This window comes from Somniosus microcephalus, chromosome 4 (genome assembly GCF_052327205.1).
Source record: "Somniosus microcephalus isolate GS21.2 chromosome 4, FLI_Smic_1.0, whole genome shotgun sequence".
Taxonomy (NCBI): Eukaryota; Metazoa; Chordata; class Chondrichthyes; order Squaliformes; family Somniosidae; genus Somniosus; species Somniosus microcephalus.
This window is the reverse complement of record NC_140990.1, coordinates 137,473,789-137,491,489: the sequence shown is the minus strand read 5'-3', so window position 1 is coordinate 137,491,489 and position 17,701 is coordinate 137,473,789.

Sequence of the window (17,701 nt, the reverse complement as noted above, 5' to 3'; positions counted from 1 at the left end):
AATTTACGTGAAGTGACGAAATTACGCCTGATAATGTTTTGCTCCACCTTCTTAAAAACCTGCAAAGGAGTTAACCCTTCCCACTGACAGCTGTTTAAGTTCACCAAGCAACAACTTTAGTATGAAATTTAAAGATATGGGACATTATTAAATTTAAGTTTCTTAATTTTAAGTTAATATTTCCCCACCGTTATAGAAGGAAAATTATGATTTGATAAATGGAAGTTATCTTGTAAACTAATTGTATGATAACATGCAACATGAACTTGTACTGGTAGTGCTAGATTTAACCGATACGGCATTACCTACATGGTGTTCTAAGAAAACTCAATAATTATACCAACACCTCCTAACTCAAGTGTTAAAACAAGGCAGTACTGAATGGGCTCCTAGGGTTGGTATTGGTAATATCGTAATGGCACCCCAAGCCCAAGGCACTACTGAATGGGCTCCTAGGGTTGGTATTGGTAATACCGTAATGGCACCCCAAGCCCAAGGACGAGAGGTGTACTGAATACAGAATATTGGGGTAGTGAAGGACGGAATGCACATATCCCACATGTAATTAAAGGAAAGTGATTGAGAGTGTAAGATTGAAACAGGAGAATTACACTACTGAATGAGAACTTGCAAAATGCTCTCAGGCAGTTTAAAAGAGCAGAAACAAAACTGAAAAAAAAATCAGTCTGAACTCGATGATCTGAAGCAAGAAGAAAATAATTTGAACGACCGCTTACTAAATCTCCAGGTAGATTGCCAGACCAAGGAAGAACTGGTTTCAGACTTGAAGAATAAATTAATGAAGTTAAAGCAGAATGAAAATTCTCTTGCCTCCCTTCTAGCTGAGAAGGAAGATGCTTTACTTGAAAAAGTTGACAGGTTAAAGCAGTTTTCGGAAAACATTGAGAAAAGTCAGGCAACAATAGAGACCGTGGAAAAAGAAAAGTTGAATCTTGAGAATAACTTTAAGCAACAGATTATGCTTTTAGAGAGCCTAATAGCTGAGAAAACCACATTAGTGAAAGCACAACTACAGGAAAGAGCACTTCAGGAGAAAGAAATGGAAAAGATTAATGTAGAGCTAGTTACTACTAAAAATCAGCTTGAAATCAAGCAGGCTGAAGTGGCCAGATTACAGGCAGAGGGCCAAGAGCTCAGGACAAAGCTGAAATAGCAGCAAGTAAGACCTTGAAGAAGTATTCAGCTATTAGACAACTACAATCTTTCGATAAGATACCTGAAATCCCGAGAAAGGCTTGTATCGGATAGCATGGGTGGCACGATATTGAGATACCGGTGTGAGTGTGCAAATGTGATTTGTTACGTATGAAGTAATTACCATCCAGGAATGTATGGTGAATTTACACTGAAGAACGGGTCTCAGACATGCTCAGTTACTTGTCAACAGCAAGACATGAAAGGGGTAATGTGGCTCAGGAGAGCGAGACAACTTTTAAAGCATTGACACATACTCCATCAAGAAACTATCTAATTGATGAAACAATCAGAATAGAGTTAAACACACTGGTACCTGTTAGAGGGATTAAAATTGAAGTTGAAGTGGAGAGTTACATGGAATCTGGATTGGGACAATTGAGGGCCAAGGAGAAATCATGTTTAGTAAAGAATTATCCACAAGATGGATACGAGTAAAAGAGATCTGGAGGATCTTTTAAATCCATGATTTGTTGATTAGATGTTAAACTGTAATGTATTTGATATGATTGTAAGACTGAATTTAACTGTGACTGTAATAATTGTGTTTTGTAGGTAACAGAGCGTGGGAAAAACCAGTGCGAATCCAATATGAGGTGGTTTTGGTGGTGCCTCCTGTGTCACTACTACTGCAATTACCATGCTTTACGGGTCTAACAGGACCTGTCCCATCAACCAACACATTTTTAAGTATGAGCTACACAATTATGTGGCACAATTCGGATACTCGGATACGACATTCCCCTGTTGTTTGTGGGTTTCAGTGAGCTCATGATGCAACTGAACTCCTCCCTAAAGCATTTTTATGTTTTGGAGTAAGACAACTCGAGAATAGATATTGAAAATGACAGCATAGGGGACAACTCACATTGGTGGGATATTTGGCTTAATACATCAGCACACCCTTAGGTTCGTATTATTTCACATGCTCTGGTAGCTATCCAACTTGTAATGATAGTGTATTTGATATATGTAACGAGTGTAGTAAGACTTTGATACATAAGCCAATTGGGTACTCAAACCCATGACTGACAAGCACTAACATATTAATTGAGCACACCGAAAGAGAAGATCTGAAGTAATGTAAAAGAGACCCCAGGCGGGGTAACATCATTAATGATAGAAGAAACAGAGGATGCTCCAGGTGGGGCAGAATTGAAACACCGGAGCAGTGAATTGAATTTGAGTAAGGGGTCAGAGGTTGCTCCTCCCCCTCAAAGGAATGGACTGTAAGGAAGGGAGAAATCTTCAAGACTCCCTACTAATTAATGCCCAAGTTGAGAGAGCAATAAGAGCTAGCTAGATTAGTCAAGAGCCGATTGTGAGAAGTCAATAAGGATATTTCCTTCTCAAAGAAGGGAATTGTAAGAAATAGCTGTTAGATTCAAAGATGGGTTTTAATTCTTAGACCAGGGACTGACAACAGACAAGCAGAAAAAGATAGCATAAATGTCAATAAGGTCGAATATCAAGCATCAAAAGACAAATCGAAATGATAAGGGAATGGTAAAATGCAATGAAACAGGGAGGATAGCACCTGTTAGATAACAAGGAGCCACGAAGCCATAAAATGCCCTTCAAGAATCTTGACAAAACATTCCTCAGAAAGATAAGAGGGAGGCCTTATATTTAGCTGCTAGATCGGTTTGTACCTTTTCTACTTTTTATAATTTTTCTACCTTTTTACTTTTAAATTTTTACCTGAATGTATTTTTCAAAGCTATAAGTTGAGGGGAGCTCCTCCCACTTTTTAAGATGCACGAATTAATTTAAGATCATGAAATCAATTAACTTATTAAAACCAGGCTTTTACTGTGGCCACGTAAAATCCTGGTTGCTGTAAATTTGTGCAGAGCCACTGATCCGGACAATGGCAAAACACAGCAATGATTGATTATATTTTTAAGCTGACTCTTTATTTTTATGACTCAATTTTTGAAAGAATCAAAGGGAAAGTGTTAGGGAATATATTTTAATAATATAGGCCTAGAAATTCAGTATAGCCACTTTTGGGGCGGTAAAGTCGGGCGGGCGCTAAAGTTTGCGCCCACCGGAAAGTGGAGGCCACTTCGCCGATATTCAGTAGCTTTGGCCAAGGAGTTTGGGCGAGCGCTAAAACTGGCGTTGCACCCCTCTCTTTAGGCGCTAAGCCGGTGGTGCAGAGTGATACCGCCGAGGCCGGGTGCAGCGCAGGTGCGGTCATGTTTTGATTGACAGCAGACACCCTGACGCCGGCCAGCTCTTAAAGGGGGAAGGGTCGACTTGGTCTGCTGCCACGCCCTGGATACTGCAGCCCTCCAGCTAGGCCTAAACACTGCTGCTGGAGAGAAATAGCACCAGCAACGATGCAGAGGGCCCGTGAGCGAGCGCAGCGCTTCTCTGCCCATGATTTGAAGGTGATGCTTAGGGGTTTGGAGAAGAGAAGAGATATCTTGTGCCCGGACAGTGGCAAGAAGGCTCCCAAGAGGCTGTACAGGAGAGCCTGGAGGGAAATCGCCCAGAGGGTCACAGCCAACAGCGATGTCCCCAGGACTGCTGACCAATGCCGGAAGAAGTTTAACGACCTCACTCGGTTGGTCAGGGTGAGTACCCTTTCCAGTGTCCTCCTCATCCTTGCATGTGCACCTCACATTATGGGCAAAGGGACCTCAAAGGCCTAATGGCCAGCCCTCCTCCAGCAGCTATGGCACTGGCATGCTCATCAATAGCACTTTCTGCACTTTACACACTGGCCAAGCTATTCGACCATGGGAGGCAGTGCACACACCAACAGGGCACCACACTGGCCAAGCTATTCGACCATGGGAGGCAGTGCACACACCAACAGGGCACCACACTGGCCAAGCTATTCAACCATGGGAGGCAGTGCACACACCAACAGGGCACCACACTGTACTTAGAGGCCGTCCTTTCTCTTGCAGGCCAAGCTGGCGCAGAATCTGAAGAGCCGGACTCTCACCGGGGGAGGCCGTTCCCAGTTCCAGGAGCTCAGTGACCTGGAGGAGCGCGTGGCTCGACTCATGCGTGCCCGGGTGATTGGCCCCGTTGCTATTGGAGATGCCAACCCTGTGCTGGGCCCCAATGGTAAGGACATGACCGTTTGGACCTCTCTCGGTCCCCTTGCGCTTCAGATCTACATCCTTTGCCACTGTCCCACCAATGCGCATAATGCCACCACTCATGCCTCCCTCGCTGATGCCCTGTCCTCACTCTAAAGCTACTCTTGTGCCTTCCTGCTTTCAGCTGGTGAGGAGGAGGTCCCTGAAGCTGCGAGTGTCAGTCCCTCGGAAGAGGAGGACGACGAGGAGCAAGAGGAAGGCGGCACATCGGGGGAACCCTCATCCGCGCCAGGGGATGGCAATGGAGGGGACACGTCTTGCCTGGAGGAGAGCCAGGGGGAAGTGTTGCAGGGGGGTGTAGCTCCTGTGCCCAGTGGCGTCCAGCCACGCGGGAAGGGTCGGCCAGCACGGCTGCCTTCTCCCCAGAGGGGGGAAGTGTTGCAGGGGAGGGCAGTTGCTGGGCCCAGTGGCGCCCAGCCACGCGGGAAGTGTCGGCCAGCTCGGCGGCCTTCTCCCCAGAGGGAGAGTCCGGCCTCCAGTCCGGAGATGGTCCTCGCCCAGGAGGTGCGCCTCCTTGATCAAATTTCCGCGGACTCGGAGCGTTGCCACACCGAGTTCATGGGGGTTGTGGCACAGTTGCCTCAGGCCATTGAGTCCCTGGCTCATCGTGTGGCCAATTTCGGGGACTCACAGGGCAGGGGTTTCGAACAACTCACGGCAGCACAGGCCAGGGGTGTTGAACAATTCGGGGCATCACAGGACGCGAGTCGGGCAGAATTCAAGGCATCACAGGACGCGAGTCGAGAGTTCATGAGTGGTGCCGTGCAGACACTGGCTGGTCTGATACGGGCACAGACCAGGGCAGTACGGGCACTCACTTCTGCCACACTCGCTGTGTCACGGACGCATCGCCAGGGCACCCGCCGCGCTGCTGCAGCACAGCGGTCTGGCCTTCACCAGATTGCTGCGCTTGCTGCAGTGCCAGCCCGGCCGACTGCCAGTGTCTCTGGCGACCAGCGAGCGCCTGGCATCAGCCAGCTTGCCCCCATTGCTCCAGCCGCCACTGCCACTCCCCCAGCAAAGCTGCGACGAGCTGCTGGAAAGACTGATGCTGGCCAGCCACAGCTGCAGCAGTCAGCAGCCGGCCCCTCCAGGGCCGGACCTCATCTAGGCCGAACCCCAAGGGCATCTGCTGTCACACATTGTGCCCCTCAGGAGCCTTCCCCCAGCCTTGCAACACCCACAGGGCCCAGGTTGAGGCGGAGCAGCAGGTCGGCCAGGGGCCGGAGAAGCCTGCACAAGGACTCGCCCTCTCGGCACACAAAGTAGAGTGTGTTGCCAAATGTTTTTTTATATGGGGGTGTTGGTGTTCTCTATGGGGGGGGTTTATTTTGGTAAGGCCGAAGATGAAGGCCAATTGGATGGACAAGTTTTGTTATTCCTCCCCAGGTTGTGGGAGTGAGATATGTTTTTGACTGTTTTTTGGGGGTCTTGTCTGTTTTTGTGTTTCATGTGGGAAGGGCCCTGAGTTTGTTAAATAAAGCTTTTTATTTATTCAGCTTGTCCATTTGTGATGTTTCAAGTGGTTGTTGTGTTAACCGGCTGAGGGCTTGCGGAGCGGCTGCATTCAGGTGCGTTCATTGCCACAAGCCATTCCCTGACAGGGGGCCTAGAAGTGTCGTTCAATAAGCCGCCGACGGACGGCCCTTGGATCTTGTGGCTCCCTCCTGGGCTGGTACTCCTCCTCCTCCTCCTCCTCCTCCTCATGGTCCTCCTGCTCGTCCTCCTGAGGTGGTGGTCCAACGTGAGGTGGCAGTGCCTGAGTCCTGCGGATAGCCAGGTTGTGCAGCATGCAGCAAACGATGACGAACTGGGAGACTATCCGGCGAACACTGTAGAGAGCCGCCGGAACGATCCAGGCAGCGGAACCGTTGCTTGAGGACGCCAATCGTTTGCTCTATGATGTTCCTTGTGGCTTGATGGCTTTCGTTGTATGCCTCCTCAGCAGGGGTCCTGGGCGCGCGGAGCGGGGTCATGAGCCATGTACACAAAGGGTAGCCCTTGTCCCCGATAAGCCATCCTCTTGGGGGAGGCTGTGCCTGGAACATGTCAGCCACAGTAGTCTGGCGCAGGATAAATGCATCGTGGCTGCTTCCTGGAAAGCAGGCATTGACAGCTAGGATGCGCTGCCTGTGGTCACACACCAGCTGTACATTGAGGGAATGGTAGCCCTTCCGGTTGCGGTAATCCTCGACATTGTTGATAGGTGCCCACAAAGCCACATGCGTGCAGTCAATGGCGCCCTGCACCATGGGGAAGTCGTCGATCCTCGCAAATCCGACTGCACGCTGCTCCTGCCTCTCTAGGGTCATGGGGAAGGAGATGAATTGGTGTCTCCTTGCGAAAAGGGCATCGGTGACCTGCCGGATGCAGCGATGCACGGCGAACTGGGAGATGTTCGCTATGTCCCCAGCAGCGGCTTGGAAGGAGCCGCTTGCATAAAAGTTCAGAGCCACCGTGACCTTCACTTCCACCGACAGAGACGTCCTGCACATCAGCTGTGGACGCAGATCTCTGTGAAGCAGCTGGCAGATCTCTGCAACTACCTCCCTTCTGAAGCGCAGCCTCTTAACACAATGCGCGGCAGTCATGGTGAGATAGGACACCTGCTGCCGGTATTCCCTGAGTGGGTAAGGCCTACGTTGCCGACGCCTGATGGCCCCTCTGCGTCTAGGCATGGCTGCCCCTCTCACACAGCGTCTGCGAGCTCTTCGCACATAATGCTGGAACTGAGGGTTGCAACCCCATGCAGCCCCCATAATATACTTGCAAACAGTGAAATCACAATGAGTCAAATTTCCAAGCTCTGGCCAGAAGCCAAAAATACCTCTCCTATGTTGTCCCAAATCAGTAAGGTCTGTTCCTTGGTCTCTGTCCAGAAATCCAAAGCACTAAAGTCATTGCAGCAAAATGGCTGGCCTTTATAGTTCAGTGTAAGTGCCCTTTAGTTAGCGCTCCCCGAGGCCCGCAGGGCCTCTGCTGCGTTCCACTTCACAGTTCTTAACAGCGCCATGCCCACATTGGGCGGGCGCCACTGAAGTTCCGGTTTGGGGCGCACAAACAGCGTTGCACGACGAAATGACGTCATAAGCTGCGCGCGCAGCTGAGCGCGCGCAAACACTTTGCGCCGGCGCTAACTGTCAACTGAAGTTGGGCGTAGGCGCAGATCGGTCTGCGCCCGGGCGCTAAGTGCCTAGCGCTTGAAATCTACCCCTCTTATGGCGCTAACGGCTGGCTAACGCAACTGAATTTCTAGGCCATAGACTTTAATATGATTAAACTAATGATTTAAAAAAATCTGATTATGCTTAAGCTGACCACGTGCCAAAGGATGGTGTGACGTATCAGATCCAATCACAGCTGGTAACGTCACATCGACTGAATTAAATACTGAGAACAATGAAACTGCTGATTTAGCTTAAACTGTGAAAGTGCTGATTTTAGCTTAAAACTGAAAGTGATGATTCTGTTTAACTAGAGAACAAAGGAATGATTGATGTATCAGATATCCAATCACTGTGATGTAGTTGAACCAACCATGGCTCTGCATGCATGCTGCTGAGCCATTGGTAATAAAGGGGGCGGGTACATCTGCTGCTGTATAAAAACCAGCCATTTTGAACATGATGTTAGTCGGATGAAGGAAGTCAAACAGTGTATATCAAGTGATGCAATAAATCAACTATTTAAAACTTACCAACGGACTCGCAAAATTTTATTTTAGTGTGTTGACCTCAGATCAGTGTGGTCCACTGAAATTAATCACACAAATTAACACCCTGTCACTATGTACACTGCACCGGGCCTTGTCTCTCTTTATATTACACTAGACACTGTCTCTGTTTATATTACACTAGGCCCTGTGTCTGTTTATATTACACTAGACCCTGTCTCTGTTTATATTACACTAGGCCCTGTCTCTGTTTAATTTAAACTAGACCCTGTCTCTGTTTATATTACACTAGACCCTGTCTCTGTTTATATTACACTAGACCCTGTCTCACTATCTATTACACTAGACCCTGTCTCTGTTTATATTACACTAGACCCTGTCTCTGTTTATATTACACTAGACCCGGTCTCTGTTTAGAATACACAAGACCCTGTCTCTGTTTATATTAAACTGGATCCAGTTTCTGTTATATTAGACTAGACCCTATCACTTTTTACATTGCTCTTGGCCCTCTCTCTGTTTATTTTGCACTAGACCCTGTCTCTCATTATATTAGACTAGACCCTGTCTCTGTTTATATTACACTAGACCCTGTTTCTGTTTATATTACACTGGACCCTGTCTCTGTTTATATTACACAAGACCCTGACTCAGTTTATGTTACTCTAGACCCTGTCTCACTTTATATTACACTAGACCCTGGGTCTGTTTATATTACTCTAGACCCTGTCTCTGTTTATATTACACTAGAACGGGTCTCTGTTTATATTACACTAGAACCTTTGTCTCTTTTTATTACACTAGACCCTCTCTCTGTCTATATTACACTAGACCTGTCTCTGTTTATATTACACGATAACCCGGTCACTGTTTATATTACACTAGACCCTGTCTCTGTTTATACTACACTAGAACCTGTCTCTTTTTGTATTAAACTAGACCCTGTCTCTGTTTCTATTACACGAGACCCTGTCTCTGTTTATATTACACCAGACCCTGTTCCTGTTTATATTACACTAGACCCTGTCTCTGTTTATATAACATTAGACCGTGTCTCACTCAATATTACACTATACCCTGTCTCTGAATATATTACACTGGACCCTGTCTCTGTTTATATTACGCTAGGCTCTGTCTCTGATTATATTACACTGGACCCTGTCTCTGTTTCTATTACACGAGACAATGTCTCTGTTTATATTACACTAGACCCTGTCTCTGTTTATATTACACTCGACCCTGTCTCTGTTTATATTATACTAGACCCTATCTCTGTTTATACTGCACTAGACCCTGTCTCTGTTTCTATTACACGAGACCCTGTCTCTGCTTATATAGCACTAGACCGTATCTCACTCAATATTACACGATACCCTGTCTCTGATTATATTAGACTGGACCCTGTCTCTGTTAATATTACGCTAGACTCTGTCTGTTTCTATTACACTAGACCCTGTCTCTGTTTATATTACACTAGACCCTGTCTCTGTTTAAATTACACTAGACCCTGTCTCTGTTTATATTATACCAGACCCTGCCTCTGTTTATATCACACTAGACCCTGTCTCTATTTATATTATACTAGACCCTGTCTCTGTTTATACTACACTAGACCCTTTCTCTGTTTCTATTACACGAGACCCTGTCTCTGTTTATATTATACTAGACCATGTCTCAGTTTAAATTACACTAGACCCTGTCTCTTTTTATATTACACTAGACACTCTCTCTATTTATATTATACTAGACCCTGTCTCTATTTATATTACATTAGACCCTGTCTCTGGTTATATTGCATTATACACTGTCCCTGTTTATATTACACTAGACCCTGTCACAGTTTACATTGCACTGGGCCGTGTCTCTGTTTATATTACACTAGACCCTGTCTCTCGTTATATTACACTGGACCCTGTCTCTGTGTATATTATACTAGACCCTGCCTCTGTTTATATTACACTAGACCCTGTCTCTGTTTATATAATACTAGACCCTGTCTCTGTTTATACTACACTAGACCCTGTCTCTGTTTCTATTACACGAGACCCTGTCTCTGTTTCTATTACACGAGACCCTGTCTCTGTTTATGTTATACTAGACCCTGTCTCTGTTTATATTACACTAGGCAACGTCTCTTTTTATATTATACTAGACACTGTCTCTATTTATATTACGTTAGACCCTGTCTCTGGTTATTTTGCACTATACACTGTCCCTGTTTATATTACACTAGACCCTGTCACAGTTTATATTGCACTGGGCCCTGTCTCTGTTTTTATTACACTAGACCCTGCCTCTGTTTATATTACACTAGACCCTGTCTCTGTTTATATTAATCTAGACCTTGTCTCTGTTTATATTACACTAGACCCTGACTCTGTTTATATTACATTAGAACCTGTCTCATTTTATAGTACTCTAGACCCTGTCTGTGTTAATATTACACTAGACTCAGTCTCTGTTTATATTATACAAGACTCTGTCTCACTTGATATTACACTAGACCCTGTCTCTGTTTATAATAATCTAGACCCTGTCTCTGTTTATATTACACTAGACCCAGTCCCTGTTTATATTACACAACACTCTGTCTCCCTTGATATTACACTGGACCCTATCTCTATTTATATTACACTAGACACTGTCTCTGTTTATATTAAACAAGACCATGTCTCTGTTTAAATTACACTAGACCCTGTCTCTGTTTATATTATGTTAGACCCTGTCTCTGGTTATATTGCACTATACACTGTCCCTGTCTCACTTTATATTACACTAGACCCTGTCACAGCTTACATTGCACTGGGCCCTGTCTCTGTTTTTATTACACTAGACCCTGTCTCTCTTTATATTACACTAGACACTGTCTCTGTTTATATTGCACTAGACCCTGTCTCTGTTCATATTTCACTAGACGCTGTCTCTGTTTAAAATACACTAGACCCTATCTCTGTTTATATTAAACTAGACCCTGTCTCTGCTTATATTACACTAGACCCTATCTCTGTTTATATTAAACTAGACCCTGTCTCTGCTTATATTACACTAGACACTGTCCCTGTTTATATTACACTAGACCCTGACTCTGTTTATATTACACTAGAACCTGTCTCATTTTATAGTACTCTAGACCCTGTCTGTGTTAATATTACACTAGACTCAGTCTCTGTTTATATTACACAACACTCTGTCTCACTTGATATTACACTAGACCATGTCTCTGTTTATAATAATCTAGACCCTGTCTCTGTTTATTTTACACTAGAACCTGTCTCATTTTATATTACACTAGACTCAGTCTCTGTTTATATTACACTAGACCCTGTCTCTGTTTATAATAATCTAGACCCTGTCTCTGTTTATATTACACTAGACCCAGTCCCTGTTTATATTACACAACACTCTGTCTCCCTTGATATTACACTGGACCCTGTCTCTATTTATATTACACTAGACACTGTCTCTGTTTATATTACACTGGGACCTGTCTCTGTTTATATTACACTAGCTCCAGTCTCTGTTTATATTACACACGACTCTGTCACATTCTATATTACACTAGGCCCTGTCTCTGTTTATATTACACGAGACACTGTCTCTGTTTATACTATGCTAGACACTGTCTCTGTTTATATTGCACTAGATGCAGCCCCTGGTTATGTTACACAACACTCTGTCTCACTATATATTGCACTAGACCCTGCCTCTATATATATATTACACTAGATCCTGTCTCTGTTTATATATCACTAGACCCTGTCTCTGTTTATACTACACTAGACCCTCTCTCTGTTTATATTAAACTAGACCCTGTCTCTGTTTATATTACACTAGACCCTGTCTCTGCTAATATTACAGAAGACCTGTCTCCGTTTATATAACACTAGACCGTGTCTCAGTTTATATTACATGAGACCCTGTCTCTTATTAAAGTTTACTAGACCCTGTCTCTGTTTATATTTTACTAGACCCTGTCTCTGTTTATATTACACTAGACCCTGTTTCAGTTTGTATTGCACTAGACACTGACTCACTTTATATTACACTAGACCATGTCTCTGCTTATATTACACTAGAACCAGTCTCTGATTATATTACACAAGACACTGTCTCTGTTTATATTACACTGGTCCTTGTCTCTCTTTATATTACACTGGACAATGTCTCTGTTTCTATTACACTAGACCCTGTCTCTGTTTATTTTAAACAGGATCCTGTCTCTGTTATATTAGACTAGAACCTGCCACTTTTTACATTGCTCTTGGCCCTGTCTCTGTATATTTTGCACTAGAACCTGTCTCTCATTATATTAGACTCGACCCTGACCCTGTTTTTATTACACTAGACCCTGTCTCTGTCGATATTACACTATACACTGTCTCTGTTTATTTTGCACTAGACCCTGTCACTGTTTATATTACACTAGACCCTGTCTCAGTTTATATTACACTATAACCCTGTATCTGTTTGTATTAAACTGGACCCTGTCTCTGTTTAGAATACACGAGACCGTGTCTCTGTATATATTAAATTGGAGCCTGTCTGTGTTATATTAGACTAGACCCTGACCCTGTTGATATTACACTAGACCCTTTCTCTGTTTATATTACACTGGATCCTGTCTCGGTTTATATTACACAAGACCCTGTCTCAGTTTATATTAAACTAGACCCTGTCTCTGTTTATATTACACTAGAACCAGTCACTATTTACACTGCACTGGTCCTTGTCTCTCTTTATATTACACTAGACACTGGCCTAGAAATTCAGTTGGCGCCGCGCCAGGGCTTTAGCGCCGGAAAGTTAGCGCCGGCGCTAAGTCCCCCTGCGCGCGCCAAAAATTCAGTAGCGCCGCGCCCAAATGGCTGCCGGCGCTACTGAAGGGTGTTTGCGCCTGAAAACTGGCGCTACGCGCCACATTGCGGCGCTATTCCGGCGCTGCGGCGCCCGATGCGGTGCGGCAGGCTCGGGAAGTGCAGGCCTCCTCCTTCAGTTAAGGAGGAGCTGCATGCACCCGCCCGCCGGCCGGTAAAATCGCCACAAAAATGAGCCCGGCACCTCGGGGAAGTGCCGGGCTCGCAGCCGAGAAGCATCTGTTCCGCGGGGGGGTGTGGGGGAGTCCGGGGAGGGAGGTGCGGGCAGGCGGCCGGCGGGAAAGCGGCCGGCCGCCGCTCCACCTTTATGCGCCGGCGCAAAGTCGTGTAAGACTCTGTTGCCAGAGTCTTAGTTGCGGCTGCCACGGGCGAGGCGGCCGCAACTGAATTTCGGCGCTGGGGCCCGTCGGCATGGCAACCGGGACGCTGCGCACACCGATGACGTCATCGGTGCCGGCGCAGCGCTACCGGTCTACCGCCGATTCCAGGGCCCCAGGGAATTTTTAAACTGGCCATAACTCCGGCGCTAGGCCCTCCAGCGCCCCAAATGGGGCGCTAGGCCTACTGAATTTCTAGGCCACTGTCTCTGTTTATATTACACTAGACCCTGTCTCTGTTTATATTACACTAGAACCAGTCTCTGTTTATATTACACTAGACACTGTCTCTGTTTATATTACACTAGACCCTGTCTCTGTTATATTACACTAGACCCTGTCACTATTTACACTGCACTGGTCCTTGTCTCTCTTTATATTACACTAGACGCTGTCTCTGTTTATATTACACTAGGCCATGTCTCTGTTTATATTACACTGGACCCTGTCTCACTTTATATTACACTAGACCTTGTCTCTCTTTATAATAATCTAGACCCAGTCCCTGTTTATATTACACAACACTCTGTCTCCCCTGATATTACACTGGACCCTGTCTCTATTTATATTACACTAGACACTGTCTCTCTTTATATTACACTGGGACCTGCCTCTGTTTATATGACACTAGCTCCAGTCTCTGTTTATATTACACTAGATCCAGTCTCTGTTTATATTGCACTAGACCCTGACTCACCTTTTATTACACTAGACCATGTCTCTGCTTATATTACACTAGAACCAGTCTCTGATTATATTACACAAGACACTGTCTCTGTTTATTTTACACTAGACCCTGTCACTATTTACACTGCACTGGTCCTTGTCTCTCTTTATATTACACTGGACAATGTCTCTGTTTCTATTACACTAGACCCTGTCTCTGTTTATTTTAAACAGGATCCTGTCTCTGTTATGTTAGACTAGAACCTGTCACTTTTTACATTGCTCTTGGCCCTGTCTCTGTATATTTTGCACTGGAACCTGTCTCTCATTATATTAGACTCGACCCTGACCCTGTTTTTATTACACTAGACCCTGTCTCTGTCGATATTACACTATACACTGTCTCTGTTTATTTTGCACTAGACCCTGTCACTGTTTATATTACACTAGACCCTGTCTCAGTTTATATTACACTATAACCCTGTATCTGTTTGTATTAAACTGGACCCGGTCTCTGTTTAGAATACACGAGACCCTGTCTCTGTTTATATTAAATTGGATCCTGCCTCTGTTATATTAGACTAGACCCTGACTCTGTTGATATTGCACTATACCCTGTCTCTGTTTATTTTACACTAGACCCTGTCTCTGTTTATATTACACTAGACCCTGTCTCTGTTTATATTACACTGGACCCTGTCTCGGTTTATATTACACAAGACCTTGTCTCAGTTTATATTACTCAAGACCCTGTCTCACTTTATATTACACTAGACCCTGGCTCTGTTTATATTACAGAACTGGTCTCTGTTTATATTACACTAGACCCTGTCTCTGCTTATATTACACTAGAACCAGTCTCTGATTATATTACACAAGACACTGTCTCTGTTTATATTACACTAGACCCTTTCACTACTTACACTGCACTGGTCCTTGCGTCTCTTCATATTACACTAGACACTGTCTCTGTATATATTACACTAGGCCCTGTGTCTTTTTATATTACACTAGACACTGTCACTGTTTATATTACACTAGGCCATGTCTCTGTTTATTTTAAAAACTAGACCCAATTGTTGTGTATGTGTACCTTTAAGAGAATAACTGGTCTCAGACTGCAGTACCGGCAGTGACCACCCCTGTATAAAAAGGCGCTAGCAGCCTTCTGTAGTTTCAGTACCCGATTGTCTCCATTCAGTAAAGACTTGTTAAATCAACTCCTGCATTCCGTGTCTCCATTAACACATGGATTTAATACTGGCGACGAGTAAGAAACGAACTTACCTGCAACTCGGCAGCACCTCAGACGACGTTATTGACGGTCGAAGCCAGAAGAGAGAAAAATAAAAAAAGAATCCACAGAAACTCGAAAATACGGGCGTCGACCGTGGGCAACCGCCCTCCAAATCATCGACTTGAAAAGTGCAGGAGAGACTGTCGAGAGCCAGCCTTGGTCTCCAGTCTGTGGTTTCCCAGCCAATCGGTCTGGTGGCAGGTAGTGCACTGATCCTTCCTGGGCTGCAGCGGGCTAGAGCTCGATCGGGTGGCTCTGCAACGGGGCCGGGCAGCGAGTCGGGAAGAGGAGAGAGAGAGAGGGTGGAGCACACAGGGCGCGGCCGGTGCTTCGCAGCCGGGCAGCGTTCGGACCTAAGAAGAGGGAGGGAATGTCCCAGAGGGGCCGCTCCACGACGGGAACGGTTAAAAATAAAAATACCGCGGAGAGCGGAGTTGACAGCAGCGGCAGCGGCGGGAAAGCGCGGGAGGCGCCATCTTAACTCGGCGGGGAAGAAGGAAAAACGCGGGAGGTGCCATTTTGTTAAATCGGGGACGAAGGCAAAGCATGGGAGGCGCCATCTTAGATTTTCAAGATGTCAAAGACTGGTGATATCACTGCCTTTGATAATGCAATAGAAGACTGGACCACGTATGTGGAAAGAGTCGAGGTATATTGCGAGGCAAACGAAATAGCCGAGGAGAAAAAGGCATCGGTATTGCTAAATTTAATGGGCGCAAGAATGTACGGCCTATTGCGGGACCTGATTACTCCAGCCAAACCGAAGGCGAAGAGTTTTAACGAAATTGTTGCTATCCTACAGGAACAGAATCTGTTAGCAGATCTGATAGCAGAAAGTTTTAAATTCCACAGGAGAAATCAGCATAAAAATGAGAGCAATACTGATTACCTTACGGAACTACGCAAGCTGGCAGATACCTTACGGGACAAATTTGTCTGTGGACTCCTGAGTGAAGGAACCCAGAAGAGGTTATTCTCAGAGAAAGAGCTGACGTTAGATAAGGCTTTCAGCGTGGCAGTATCGTACGAAGCAGCAGCAAGGGGAGCTGTGGAAATACAACAAAAGCCACAGGAATACGGCACCCACGAAATGACATGGGGATTTGCAAAATGTTATCGCTGCGGCAGAACAAACCATGACCAGAAGGACTGCTGGACCAAGGACAAAATATGCAGGCAATGCGGAAAGATGGGACACATTGCACGAGTTTGCAGGTTTGAGAAGAAGCCCAACGACAATAAAAAGGCTACTAAGGAACCGTACAGGAAAGTAAAAAAGATGACGGACAATAGTTCCGAAGACCAGATGAGCGATAGTGAATCCGGGAACAAGAGACTAAGCTGTCTCAAACTTCACAACGTAATCGCAAAAGAGGATCACCGATCCATGTGGGTCACCCTCACGATAGCAGGGTCCCAAGTCAAAATGGAATTGGATACAGGATCAGCTCTAACCATCATGAATCGACGAGACTACGAGCGGCTATTCTCACACATACCCTTGAGAGAGACATCCATTGTCTTGAGGACGTATACGGGGCAAAAAGTATACCCCAGAGGAAAAATAAGGGTGCCTGTCGAATACAACGGCAAGAAAATACGGAAATTGTATCTCTACATTCTGCAAGATGGTGGACCACCGTTATTGGGACGTGAATGGATCAGAAAGATAAGTTTAGACTGGCACTCCATTCAGGCACTGACGGTGGCTGGTAAAAAGGATGAAGACATCACTCCTGGACGATTGTCAACAATCTTAGCTGACGCCAAAGAGGTATTTCAACAAGAACTGGGCACTCTTAAAGGCGTAACCGCCTCGATAAAAATAGAGGAGAATGCAATTCCCAAGTTTTTCAAAGCAAGAACGGTACCATATGCAATTCACCCAGCCGTCGAGGCAGAGCTGGAGAATCTGGAGAATGCAGGCGTGTTATCTAAGGTAGACTGGAGTGAGTGGGCGACACCCCTCGTTCCTGTCATGAAGAAAACGTTAAACAATAAGTCTGAGGAGCCAAGGAAGGTTCGCATCTGTGGGGACTTCAAGGTGACGGTGAACCCAGTCCTTCACACAGTACAATATCCTCTTCCAAGTATAGAAGATATCTTCGCCTCACTATCTGGAGGGAAGCGTTTTACAAAAATTGACCTAGCACAAGCATATTTGCAGATGAAGGTTGAAGAATCCTCTAGGAAGTATCTTACGATAAACACTCACAAATTACTTTACCAGTATAATCGACTGGTATTCGGAGTAGCATCAGCTCCGGCGATATGGCAAAGAGCGATGGAACAAGTCCTGCAAGGGATTCCGAGAACTCAGTGTTACTTGGACGACATCCTGGTGACAGGTGAAGATGACAGTGAACAACTTGCCAACCTAGAGCAGGTGCTCACTAGACTATGTGAACATGGGCTACGAGCCAATCGCCCCAAGTGCGAGTTTTTTAAGAAACAGATATCGTATTGTGGCCACGTGATTG